Source organism: Sceloporus occidentalis, unplaced genomic scaffold (genome assembly GCF_023333645.1).
Source record: "Sceloporus occidentalis isolate IW3139 unplaced genomic scaffold, rSceOcc1.0.p SCAF_45, whole genome shotgun sequence".
NCBI classification, from domain to species: domain Eukaryota; kingdom Metazoa; phylum Chordata; class Lepidosauria; order Squamata; family Phrynosomatidae; genus Sceloporus; species Sceloporus occidentalis.
The window spans coordinates 4350605-4363770 of NW_028317025.1; the positions used below are offsets into that span (position 1 = coordinate 4350605).

The following is a 13166-nucleotide window of genomic DNA, read 5'->3' on the forward strand; positions in this document are numbered from 1 at the left end:
ACGAGCACCGCAAAAGTGTTAAAACAGCCTCGGTCCCAAAGGGTACAGAAAGTTAAAAACAGCCTGGTCCTTAAGGGGTTAAAAAACCCAACAACTTAACAACGATAAAATTTATTAAGGCATTGCGGTTATGGCACATTTAGTGTTTTCACTTTTTATAACAAGGAGTGCGATATATGCAACATCTGCATCTAAGCAAAAAAAATCAAAATGTTTGGATAAATATTTTGATGGGAAGAATCACATGAAGCATTATGGCATTTTTACCCTTAATAATTATTGACTGTTCTTGTATGATAGGGTTATTATAATGAAATGGCCATAGCAAAGCAATCGCTGAGTAAAACTAGACCAATGTGTTTTGTTTTAGGCCCTTAAATTCAATAGTTTTTACAAATGCTCATCTCAACCATTGCAAAAGACAGGGTTAGTAGACCTGTTTAAGAAATAATTTCACAGATTATGTAACAGCTGGGGGGGTACATGATAAACGTTGAGCAATCATATGTCGCTCATACGTGCAGGAGTCAGAATAACGTTATCCTGTAAAGAGTAAAAAAAGAAAAGGAAAAAACACTTATGTAAATTACTACACAATCCCCTCTGCAGTCATATTCTTACATCATGAATTGGTTGCTTAAAGGTGGGCCAGGCACCATATGTGTTTGACTAAATACATCTCCTGTAATACTGCATCACCTGCACTCTGAGCAAGTTGAGCATTATTGGTAAGAGGGGGGTTAATTTTGTCATTTCCTACAAGGGAGAATTCATAAGAGTCATAAGAGGACTTTAGCAGCTCTTCTCATGGTAGCACATGGAAAAAGAGACTTTATTATGTAGTAAAGCTAAGTTATGGAAAAAGTAGGGGAAGTGATTGATGATACATTCTTTTTTTTCCTGTTGAAGAAGTAGGCACACAAACAATGTCCATAATAAAAGCATTGGATATGAAGGAAGAGAAGGAGACAAAAGTGGATTTTACACAGAAACTTTATCGGGAGAGGTAAAACTTTTCATGTTCATGATGCTTTGTCTGTTATAAACAATGGATGTTCTCTGAAAAGAAAGTAAATATATCCAAGAGAATGACTTTTCTGTTTCCCTTTATTAGCATGAACTCCACCTAATGTAAAGTTGGGTCCGGAAATATTTGGACACGGACACAATGTTATTTTAGCTGTTTACCAAAATAAGTTCAAGCTGCAATTAAATAACGAATATGGGCTTAACCCCTTCAGGACCGGGATTTTGATACAAACGTGTCGCTAAAGGACCGGAGCCGTTTTTGTGTTTTTGCCATGTCTTTCTTCAACTGTAATTTCTCTCTTATCAATTGGTGCACCCAGACAAATCATATATTGTTTTGTTCAGCACAAGTAGGGCTTTCATTTGAAACCATATTAAGCTGGGTAGTACATTGTTTTGTTTGAAATAAACTGGAAAAAGTTTTGTATACATACAAATTGTACACACATTGAACCAATGGGAAAAAATTATCCCTAATATATTCATTAAGTTGTCCTGATTTGGAAACCACCCAACATGGCCAGGATTTTTATCTATTTTGACCAGTATAGGGCAAATATTGCAAGGCATGCATCACGTTTGTGAAATGTAATTTTTTTCAAATTTGGCATGGTAGTCTAATAACTGCAGTAGTTGTCACAGATACTGATTATCCCCCCAAAATTATGTTTATGAACAGTAGATAAGTCAAGGTGTACAACTAGGGTCATTTTGACACTTTTCAAACAGGGATTTTATCGCCAATTGCTGCCAAATTTTGAGGTATTTTTATATTTTTTTTTGCATATGTTGCTTTAGATTTTATATTATATTTTGTATAGAATATGTGCAACTGCAGAAGAAAACACCAAATTGTGTTCACCAACATCCCCCGGTTCCGACAAGGCCTCACATGCATGGTTCATGCATTTTTTGAGGAAGCTATGAGGGCAAAACTGGAACATGCGTATTTTACTTTTCAAATTTGGAATTTTCAGAAATTGGTTTCCTGGGCCCATATCCCATTTGGGACATTTTGGAAGCCCCCCGCTGTAAATTACCCCATAAAAGTATATATTTATGAACAGTAGACGAGTCAAGGTGTTCAACTAGGGTAGTTTTGACAGTTTTCAGCCAGCCATTTCTTCACTGATGTCTGCCAAACTTCACAGGGAAATTATTTTATTGCGTTTTTAACGCATAAATTTCAATGTTGCTATTTATTTCTTGCACAGCATATGTGTAACACTGGAAGAAAACACCACATTTTGTTCACCAACATCCCCCGGTTCCAACAAGGCCTCACATGCATGGTTCATGCATTTTTTGAGGACGCTATGAGGGCAAAACTGGAACATGTGCATTTACATTTTTTTTAATATTTTATATACTTGTAAGTGACAGGTTTAGGCCGCTGACATCAATCAGGGAGACCGATCAATAATCAGCGACTTAAAATGTCACCGACAAGTCATCAGGTAATAATTATGATTTTTTCATTTATTAAAAATGTGTGTTTTTTCATAATTACCCTAGATGACCCCTCTCTCTTTGTAGAGCAGGGTCATCCGTGAGCGATCTGATCAGCCCAGCCCAGCCCAGCATTTGACCTGGAAGCACCCTGGACTTTCAGGTCAGTGCTGTTATTTTTTTTTTATTTTTTTTTAACTCTTTAAATGCTGATGCTCCATTGAAGCACAGCATTGACTGATATTTAGTCCCCACAAGCTTGTGGGGACTAATATTAACCCCTGCAATGCTGCGATGGGGGTCAAACACAATCGCAGCATTGAAGGGGTTAATTGAGGAAGAGGGGGGTAGGGGTTAACTGAGGAAGGGTGGGGGGGGCTGGTCACCACACTCATGTGGAGACCAAAGAACCCTGTCTCCCTGTCCCTGAAGCTGCCTCTGGGACACAATCTCTCCACGCTGCCTCCCACATATGCCACTCCACGCTGCCTCCCACATATACCACTCTGCCTCCCACATGTGCCACTCCACGCTGCCTCCCACATATGCCACTCCACGCTGCCTCTCACATATGCCACTCCACGCTGCCTCCCACATATGCCACTCCATGCTGTCTCCCACATATGCCACTCCACTCTGCCTCCCACATATACCACTCCACTCTGCCTCCCACATATGCCACTCCACGCTGCCTCTCACATATGCCACTCCACGCTGCCTCCCACATATGCCACTCCACGCTGCCTCCCACATATGCCACTCCACGCTGCCTCCCACATGTCACTCCACGCTGCCTCCCACATATGCCACTCTGCCTCCCACATATGCCACTCTGCCTCCCACATATACCACTCTGTGTCCCACATATACCACTCCACGCTGCCTCCCACATATGCCACTCCACGCTGCCTCCCACATATGCCACTCCACGCTGCCTCCCACATATGCCACTCCACGCTGCCTCCCACATATGTCACTCCACTCTACCCCCACATATGCCACTGTGCCTGATACACCTTATACCCCGATACACCACTCCATCCTCCCTAGACATGCCACACTGCCTCCCAGACATGCCACACTGCCCTCCCCACATATGCCACTCCACTCTACCCCCAGATATGCCACTGTGGCCCCAGATCTGTCTTATACACCCTGATACACCACTCTGTCCTCCGCAGACATGCCACACTGCCCTCCCCACATATGCCTTATATACCCTATATGCCTTATACCCCCAGATATGCCTTATACCCCCCAGATATCTCATAGTCCCCTCATAGAGTCACAGACCATACTTTTATAAATAAGTACTGGGTTAATCTTCACTGCCCCCAGGATTTAGATTCCCCTTAGTTTGCCCCCCTTTATCTCTAACTGCACCTTAAGTTAACTTTAATAAATTAATAAAATTAACCCTCAGTCCTCATCATTAAATTAACCCTAAACACCCCATTAACCATAACTGCCCCTAAATTAACCCTAAAGACCCCATCAACCACAGCATCCCCTAAATTAACCCTAAAGACCCCATGAACCACAACAGCCCCTAAATTAACCCTAAACATACCATTAACCAAAACTGCCTCAAATTAACCCCAAACACCCCATTAACCACAGCTGCTCCTAAATTAACCCTAAACACACCATTAACCATAGCTGCCCCTAAATTAACCCTAAACACCCTATTAACCATAGCTGCCCCTAAATTAACCCTAAACACCCTATTAACCATAACTGTCCCTAAATTAACCCTAAACACCCCATTAACCATAACTGCCCCTAAATTAACTCCCACCTCCCCTAACTTTCAGTAGCCCAAATATTAATTTTATACTTACAGTTAGATGAGTGTCACGGCCATGTGGTTCTGGCCTTCTGGGAGAAGGAAGGGGGCGGGGCCAGTTGTCACAGTGATTACAGGGAGGGACTGGTAAGTAGGAGCTGCTGCTGTGAGTCAGACTAAACGGATTATATAATGAGGGGTATTTTTCAGAGCGTTTGCTCTGAAAAAACCCTCATTTAATAATCGATAAAAATCGATTCAACTAATCGATAATGAAATTCGTTGGCAACGATTTTCATTATCGATTATTATCGATTTTATCGATTAGTTGTTGCAGCCCTAATCCAAGTCTAGCATAAAGAGAAGACTTCGCGAGAGCAAATAATCCCCAAAAGGCAAGATTAGACTTTGCCAAAAAACCTCTATAAAAACCAGCCCAGTTATGGAGCAGTGTTCCTTGGAGAGATGAAACTAAAAAGGTATAGAGAACGCTAGGAATGGCTCATGATTTGAAGCATACCACGTCATCTGTAAAACACAGTGGCATGGGCATACATGGCTTCCGATGGCACTGGGTCACTAGTGTTTATTGATGATGTGACAGATGACATAAGCAGCTGTATGATTTCTGAAGTGTATAGGGATATATGGTCTGCTCAGATTCGCCTGGTTCAGTGAAGTTGTTTGGCTGTCGCTTCACTTTACAGATTGACAATGACCCAAATGACTGCGAAAGCAACTCAGGAGTTTTTTTTTTTAAGGGAAAGAAGCGGAATATTCTGCAATGACCGAGTCATTTACCTGATCTCAACACGATCAAGCATTAATTTCACTTGCTGAAGACAAAAGGCAGAAAGACCAACAAACAAACAACTGAAGACAGCTGCAGTAAAGGTCTGGTAAAGCATCACAATGGAAGAAACCCAGCGTATGTCCATGCATTTCAGACTTCAATCTGTCATTTCCTGCAAAGGATTCCCGACAAAGTATTAAAAATAAACATTTTTTTTAATGATTGTGTTGATTTCTCCAATTACATATGAGCCCCTGAAATAAGGGGACTGTGAATTTGCAATCCCTAAATGTTTCATACAATATTTTCAACCCCTTAAATTAAAGCTGAAAGTCTGCACTTGAATTGCATCCCAGTTGTTTTATTTCATATACATTGTGGTGATGTACAGAGCTAAAAATTATGAAAACTGTGTCGCTGTCCAAATATTTCTGGACCTAACTGTATATACCTTTATGGCTAAATCCAAAAGAAAGACGGCAATTCCCATGGCGGATAGCATGCATTTTTTTGACCCGGTGCACTGGAGTGCATATTGTGTGTCTAGGAGTGTGTTTGAGGTAGCTTTGGCTTCGTATTGCAGCGGCTTCAGTGGCCTGGTGGATTAATGGCTACAGAAGAGGTTTTGGGCATTAAGTCTGCTTCAAATTCGTTAATGCTGCCGAAGAGACCAATCAAATGAAAACCAGGGCCTTAGCCTCTATGGTGGTGGCATGCCAAGCACTGTAGCTGAAATCATGGGCAGACACCACTTATTAGAGTCACTGTTATGGGATCCCGGTTCTCAACAAGATATACGGTATTTGCTCGATTATAAGACGACCCCCCAAAATCTGAATATTAATTTAGGAAAAAAAGAAAGCCTGAATATAAGATGACCCTATAGGAAAAAAGTTTTACCAGTAAATGTTAATTCATGTAAACTATTTTTTTTTTTTTAATAAAGGCTATGATTGAGAAAAAAAATTTGGTTTTATTTCCTTTTATTTTCCAACCTGCCCCCCCCCCAGTTATGCACATCTGCCCCCAGGCTTGCCACTCTGCCCCAGAAATGCCTTATACCCCCTATATGCCACTGTGCCCCATGATATGCCCTTTAACCCTCTAAATACCACTGTGCCCCATGATATGCCTTTTAACCCTCTATATGCCACTGTGCCCCATGATATGCCTTTTGACCCCCTATGCCTCCAGAAATGCTTTATACCCCTATAGGCCACTCTGGCATTTAGGGGGTTAAAAGGCATATTATGGGGCAGAGTGGCATATAGGGAGGTATAAGGCATTTCAGGAGGCAGAGTGATGTATAGAGGGTTAAAAGGCATTTCTGGAGGCAGAGTGGCATTAAGGGGGTTAAAAGGCATTTCATAGAGCACTCTGCCTACAGAAATGCCTTATGCCCCCCATTTAACACTCCCCCTCCCCCACCCCACACTCACCGGAGCTTCTGATTCCCCGGTGTGTACTAGTAAGGGCAGCAGGTAGATGTCTACGCGATTCGCGTAGGAAACTTCCGCTGCAGCCAGAAGGAGGTGGGGTTAGCAGCGGAGGTAGTCTGTGTCCATCGTGCAGACCTTTCCCGGCTGTCAGTGAGAATTCCCCGCACAGGAACTCTCCTCACTGACAGCCGGGGAAGGTCTGCGCGATGGACGCAGACTACCCCCGCTGCTAACCGAACGTTCTTACGGCTGCAGCGGAAGTTGTGTACGTGAATCGCGTAGATGTCTACACGCTGCCCCGGCTACACACCGTCAGAAGCACTGGTAAGTTTGGGGGGGAATAAGACAGGAGGATCCAGGTCCCCTGCAGCGCTGCAGGGTATCTGGATCTTAGTCTCATATTTGAGGTCTGATTATAGGACCACCCTGATTATAACACGAGGGTTCTTTTTCAGAGCATGTGCTCTGAAAAAAACCTTTGTCTTATAATCGAGCAAATACAGTATATGGTGGGGGAATTATCCCACAATTCAGCAAATAACCTTGGGCAAGTATTGGCCACCTCCATGAAGCCCTCCATCCCCTTGGTCCAGGGACAATTGTTTATTTTTTTGTTCAGAAAAGACAAGAAAGCCACCAGAGTAACCCACTGATTTTGTGACAAACCATAGTGTGAGATGCCATTAAGCAAAGGTGCAGGGTAGGTTCTTCTGGTAGGACTGCAGATGAGTCACCTCATACGGATGGACTTATTGCCAGTGACTTTGAAGGGGAGCCCAGAAGCTTGCCTCCAGAACATTATCTGGTGTCCAGGGTGCCAAAATTATGTGCCAGGAGGTTGGCCCTGTTGTTGAAAAATCTTAAGTACTTTATGGTACCCCTGACTGGGGGCTTACATGTCCCTATTTCCATTTCAAGCCTTCCTTTTTGCCATAGCCATTTTGGTGATCACAACATTACTTAGGTTATGGCTACAGTATCCCTTAATGGATAGATGCTTCTAAGCCCGTGTTGGAACTCGCTGGCAGTGTGTATTGCATGTTGTTTGCACTGGCAAGCAGAAGATGTGTTTGACTGATTGCATCTCCTGAAAGCAAAATAGCTGGGTGGAAGGGAAAAATGGCAAAATGCATAGGAGTAGATTCTCATGAATCCCTCCATGCATTTGCCAGGGTAAACTGTCCCTTTAAAGTATCATGGACCGGAGCAGGAAACCTAATATAGCCGCTTCTACTATGGTAACAGATGCTGGGGGTGGGTTATTATTTATTGTTTTATATAGCACCATCAAATTCCATAGCGCTGTACAATGGGTGGACAGGACGAAACAAGTAGTATGTAACATAACGATTTGACTTACAGAGACAACAGGTGAGGAGGGCCCTGCTCAAATGAGCTTACAATCTAGAGGGTTATTAAAGTGCTAGCATGGTGCCAGCTGACTTATTGTGAGATCAGCTTTTAGGCATGCCTAAGACAAGTGCCCTGTAAACAATTCTTACCCCCATAAAAAAAACAAAAAACACAAATGTACATTTATTAAAATAAATTTATTTTTAAAGTTGGAAAAAGTGCACTGAGGAGCTTTTGTAGTCCTCAAAATCAGTTGTGCCAAAGGCCCAAATGTATGAATTTCCTATCTAGAATGTTAACATGATTACAGAATTTAATTACCTCCTATATTTGCCTACACTTCACTATATTGTGTATTGTGACCTTCATTGACTATGTGTGCAAAAAACCCCACATTTATTGGATACTACTTGGTTAGAATTTAACCCCTTGATGACAATTGCCGGTCCGGGCACGTCACAGAAAAACAAGTCGTTTACGACAATTGACGTGCCAGGACCTGGATCTGTGATCACTCAAACGGTGTTGCTCTAATGCCTCAACATCGAGGCATTGAGCAACACAAAAAAAAACATTCTGGGCCCCCTACGATCGCTCCTAGGGGAGAATAAAATAACGTGTTTGAAAGACTGCATGTCTTTCAAACATGGCGGCACCCGCCGCCGAAAAACGGGTTTAGGAAGCGATCGCAAGTCGCTTCCTTCACTTAGCTAGTGTTGCTAAGATGCCTAAGTAGTGAGGCATCTTTGCAACACCTGTTTAGCAAAGGTAGCGACTCGCGATCGCTTCCTAAATGCTTAACTTACCTTCCCCCTTCCCGGCGTCATCTCAAGATGACGACGCCCATCAAGCCAGGGGGCGGAACCTGCTGTCATCATCGGGGGGGGGGGGGTTGCTGGACATCCAGTGATTAACACCCCTAGTGGTCAGATCACTCATAAGAGTGATCATGATTTGCTAAATCAAAGGCAATGTTTTCTAAACATTGCCTTTGACCAGTATTGGATCTGCCGCCCTCCTTCACTTGCTTTTAGTGAGGGAGAGAGACAGATCTGTGTGTGACAGGTATTCTCTAATAAAAAAAATAAATAAATATATATATATATATATCCAAAGGGTCTTATAAGAGCCACCCATTCAATATTAACCCCTTCATTGCAATTGATCACTGCATAAACAGTGATCTTGCATGGTGGCAATTGTTTTGGGGGTTCTTTTTTTTTACATTTTTAGGTGTCTTTTTAATTTTTTCCATTGCCATTTATTAGAGCCATTAACCCTTTCCTTCCCCACTATTTTTGCTGCAATTGTAACCATGCAGCGCAGGTATACGACTGAGGAGGCGTATGCCTTTTTGGCCACAGATTCTGAGGCCACTGATACAGCGTCAGATTTTGACGTTGGTCAGTTCACAGATACATCAAGTGATGTATCTGTGGCTGTTAGGTACCCTGCCAGACGTAGTCGTGGCAGTGCACCAGAGGCATGGGTAGCGCCTAATAGGTACAAGCCAGCTATCCCTCCTTTTTCTGGAATTCCTGGCATCAATATTGATGTTACAGGATTCACGCCACTGCAATTTGTGCAGGTTTTTTTGGGAGATGATGTCTTGGGAGACATTGTCGAACAAAATAACCTTTATGCCCAGCAGCACTGTGCTGCTAGCCCTAATTCTTTTTGAGCAAAACAGCCATGGACTCCCATTGACGTGCCAGAATTTCTTAAATTCTGGGCACTCACAATGTTAATGGGCATTATAAAAAAGCCCTCCATCCGCTCCTATTGGAGCACCAGCCCCATCTGTAGTACCCCCATTTATGCCCAGACTAGGCAAAGGTATGAAATGATTCTTCATTTCATGCATTTTAATGACAACAGCCTGTGCCCCCCTAAGGAGCAACCCCAGTTTGATAGGCTCTAACCTGATTACCCATCTCGCTGCCAGGTTTCCAGAGGTTTATACACCTGGAAAGAATATCTGCGTGGATGAATCCCTGATGAAATATAAAGGAAGGTTGGAATTCAAGCAGTATATTCCTTCCAAGCGCTCTAGGTGTATAAGCTCTGCGAGAGCGAGACAGGGTATACTCATGCCTTCTGGGTATACAAGGGTAAGGATAGCCACCTTGACCCTCCAGGTTGCCTAGAACATCTGGGCACCAGTGCCAAGATTGTTTGGGACCTAATATTCCCCCTTATGAACAAAGGCTACCACTTGTATGTAGATAACTTCTATACAAGCGTCCCTTTGTTCAAGCTGCTGTATTGTTTCGATACGGTAGCTTGCAGTACTATAAAAAAGAACCAATTAAGTTTCCCACAACGTCTGGCACGAACCCAGTTAGGAAAGGGGGAAACCTCAGCTCTACGTCAAGAGGAGCTCTTGGCATTGAAGTTCAGGGACAGAAAAGAAGTGTGCATGCTGAGCACCATCCACGATGAGAGAACTGTGGAGGTTTCTGTCCGTGGCAGAGCTGGGGTCACTAGAAAGCCAGTGTGCATCAGGGCCTATAATAAGAACATGGGTGGAGTTGATCTGTCAGATCAACTCCTACAGCCCTACCTCATTATGAGGAAGACAAAGGCCTTGTACAAGAAGGTTGCAATTTATCTCATGCAAATTGCAACCTATAACGCCTTTTTGTTGCACAAAAAAGCAGACACTGGGCTGAAACTGTCTTTTTTGCAGTTTCAGCTCCAAGTAATTTCAAGTATCATGTACCGTGATGCACCTGGTCCCCAAGTGGTGATGGGAGCCAGCAGAATTGGGGCTACCCATTTTATTTTTAAAATCCCCCCTACAGCAAAGAAGCAGAATCCCCAAAAGAGATGCAGGGTATGCTACAGCAGGGGGCAAAGAAAGGACACCACATTTTACTGTCCAGATTGCCCTGGAAAACCTGCACTCTGCACTGTTTCAAGTTGTATCACACAGTTTCCCATTTTAAAATTTTTTTTTTGTTCCTGCTCCATTTTTGTATTTTTATTTTTTTTTTACAGATTTTGTTACATTTACTGTTTTTTAAGCGTTTTTATTTGCACTGACAAGTGTCCCCTGTGTCTATTCCGTGGCTTGAGGGATCGCTTAAGGTGCAAGATCAAATCCCTTCTTGGAGATAGGCCAGGGTTTCTTGTAACCTGTCCCTACTGATAGTTGGGTGCAAGCATTTTTCTTTACCCAGATGTAAAACTTCCTAGTTGAAAATCTGAATTGCTCATGTTCCAAATGTGGCCCTTTTGCCCCCAATCTGACAAACCTATGCATGTGGGGTATCAATGTACTCAGGAGATGTTGCTGAACACATATCGTGTACAAAGTGTGTGAAAAAAACACCAAAAACAATTACTATCACAAATTTTGACAAGGGTTGGTGGTAGGATTAGTGCATGGAAAGGGTTAAACTATCAGCATCTGAAATACCCTGGGGTGTCTAGTTTTCAAAAATATATGGTTTGGTGGGGTAAAGTTAATTTGCCGGCTTCAAAGATGCCCCAAATACCACATGGAGACAGAATTACCAGATTCAGAGAAAAATGGTTTTGAATTAGCAAAATGCTACTTGTACTTATTGCCCCATAACGTGCAGAAGTGTCTAGTTTTCAAAAATATATGGTTTGAATGGGTTAAATTGAGTTAACCGGTTTCAAAGATGTTCCAAAGAGGAGATGGAGGCAGACTGACCAGATTTGTTAAAAAAGGTTTGGAAATCATAAAACGCTGCTTGTACTTATTGCCCTATAACTTACAAAAAAACAGCAAAAAATACATAGAAACATTGGGTATTTCTAAACTCAGGACAAGTAGTAGAATCTATTTAGCTAGTTTTTTTACTTGCTTTTTTAGGTGAGTAAAAGATTTTTCAAATAAAAGTCATAAAATTTGTTTTTTTTTAATTTTTCACCATGTTTTTTTTATTTTTTTATAGTAAATAAGGTGATATGATCAAAACATATGGTATCTGAAGAAAGCCCACCTTGTCCTGGAAAAAACAATATATAACTTACGTGGGTACACTAAATGGGTGAGGAGAAAATTACAGCTGAACACAAGCATCACAAAAGTATTAAAACAGCCTCGGCCCCACAGGGTACAAAAAGAAAAAATGAGCCCGGTCCTTAAGGGGTTAAAAGACATTGATGCAATGAAGAGATTATAAAGGTGTAATAGGTCTGATTTGAACAGACTTTTAATTGAGATTTATCTGTACTCGCTCTGAAGATATTAGTAGATGAGGTTGGATGTTTATGATGAAAAAATATCTCTTCATTGTATAATACAACAAGCCATATACACACAGTGCAATACACACATAGTATTATGACATATATGTTACGCTTACATTCTTGCATCCCCTGCTTTTATTACTCTTCCGCGGTTCTTTGCCTCCCTTTGCTAAAGTGATGCGGTGAACTAATTAATTCTCTATAGCAGCTGCTGGGAAACTGAAGTGCCACATTTATCTGCAGTTTAAAGGTTAATTACTAGTTCAACTCCAGAGATTTTCATATTCAAGCAGACCCCCACCCCCACACCTACCTTCTACATGCCACCATTACAAACTTACTGCCTTACAGTCAAACACAAAGTATTACACTGCAATATACCTTAGGGCCAGGCCTCATTGGACAAGCTACAGATGTTGCTCTTACATGGCCTTTTGCATTTAGATCACACATCATGGAGTAGTATTATGGGATCTATCTTGTGACCACACAGTACCTCGTATGATGTCATTATAACATTGCTGGAGTCCACTTGATTATTTTTATTGTGATTCACGCATCTTTTTCTTTTGTGTTTGTCCCTCTATTCAGTTTTATCCATGCTGTAGCTGATCAGAAAGCAGGGCTCTACAGCACTCAAATAAAAATACATACATACAAGTTAAGCTAGACACAGATGCTTAGTTTAGGGTAAACTACACAAGAAAAGGGCACAACTTTCCCCCCATTAACCATCTGTGACTTTCCCTACTTTTTCACAGTTTGTATTAGTTTGTCCCTTTCGTTGTTTTACCTTTTCCCAGATCACTTCATGCTTTGACACCCTCGAATGTGCTTATCCTCATCTCCTGCACTGTAAAGCATGTAGCCTCAAGCATACTCAGTGGGGTATTGAAAGGGGTTAATCCTTTACAAAGCTTTATTGACAAAACATTTGACAGGCTTTGGCGTACATACTGGCAAAAGGGAAGATGGCTAGTTGTCATGGCAACCAGGGGGCCTGAGAGCAGCTTTTGATGCGCAAAGAAAAGACTTGGAGAGAGGGGATTCCCTGAGTCTGCGGGGGGAGGGGGAGTGGTGGATGGGTATCCTT

At 42.2% G+C, this 13166-nt stretch overlaps 1 non-coding gene across 1 annotated transcript; it reads left to right on the forward strand.

Moving 5' to 3' along the window:
• Positions 1-10885: 10885 nt before the first annotated feature.
• LOC149289496 (small nucleolar RNA SNORA35) lies at positions 10886-11015 on the forward strand. Its single transcript, XR_016277359.1, has one exon. It is a non-coding gene; the product is annotated as a small nucleolar RNA SNORA35 (small nucleolar RNA).
• Positions 11016-13166: the final 2151 nt, after the last annotated feature.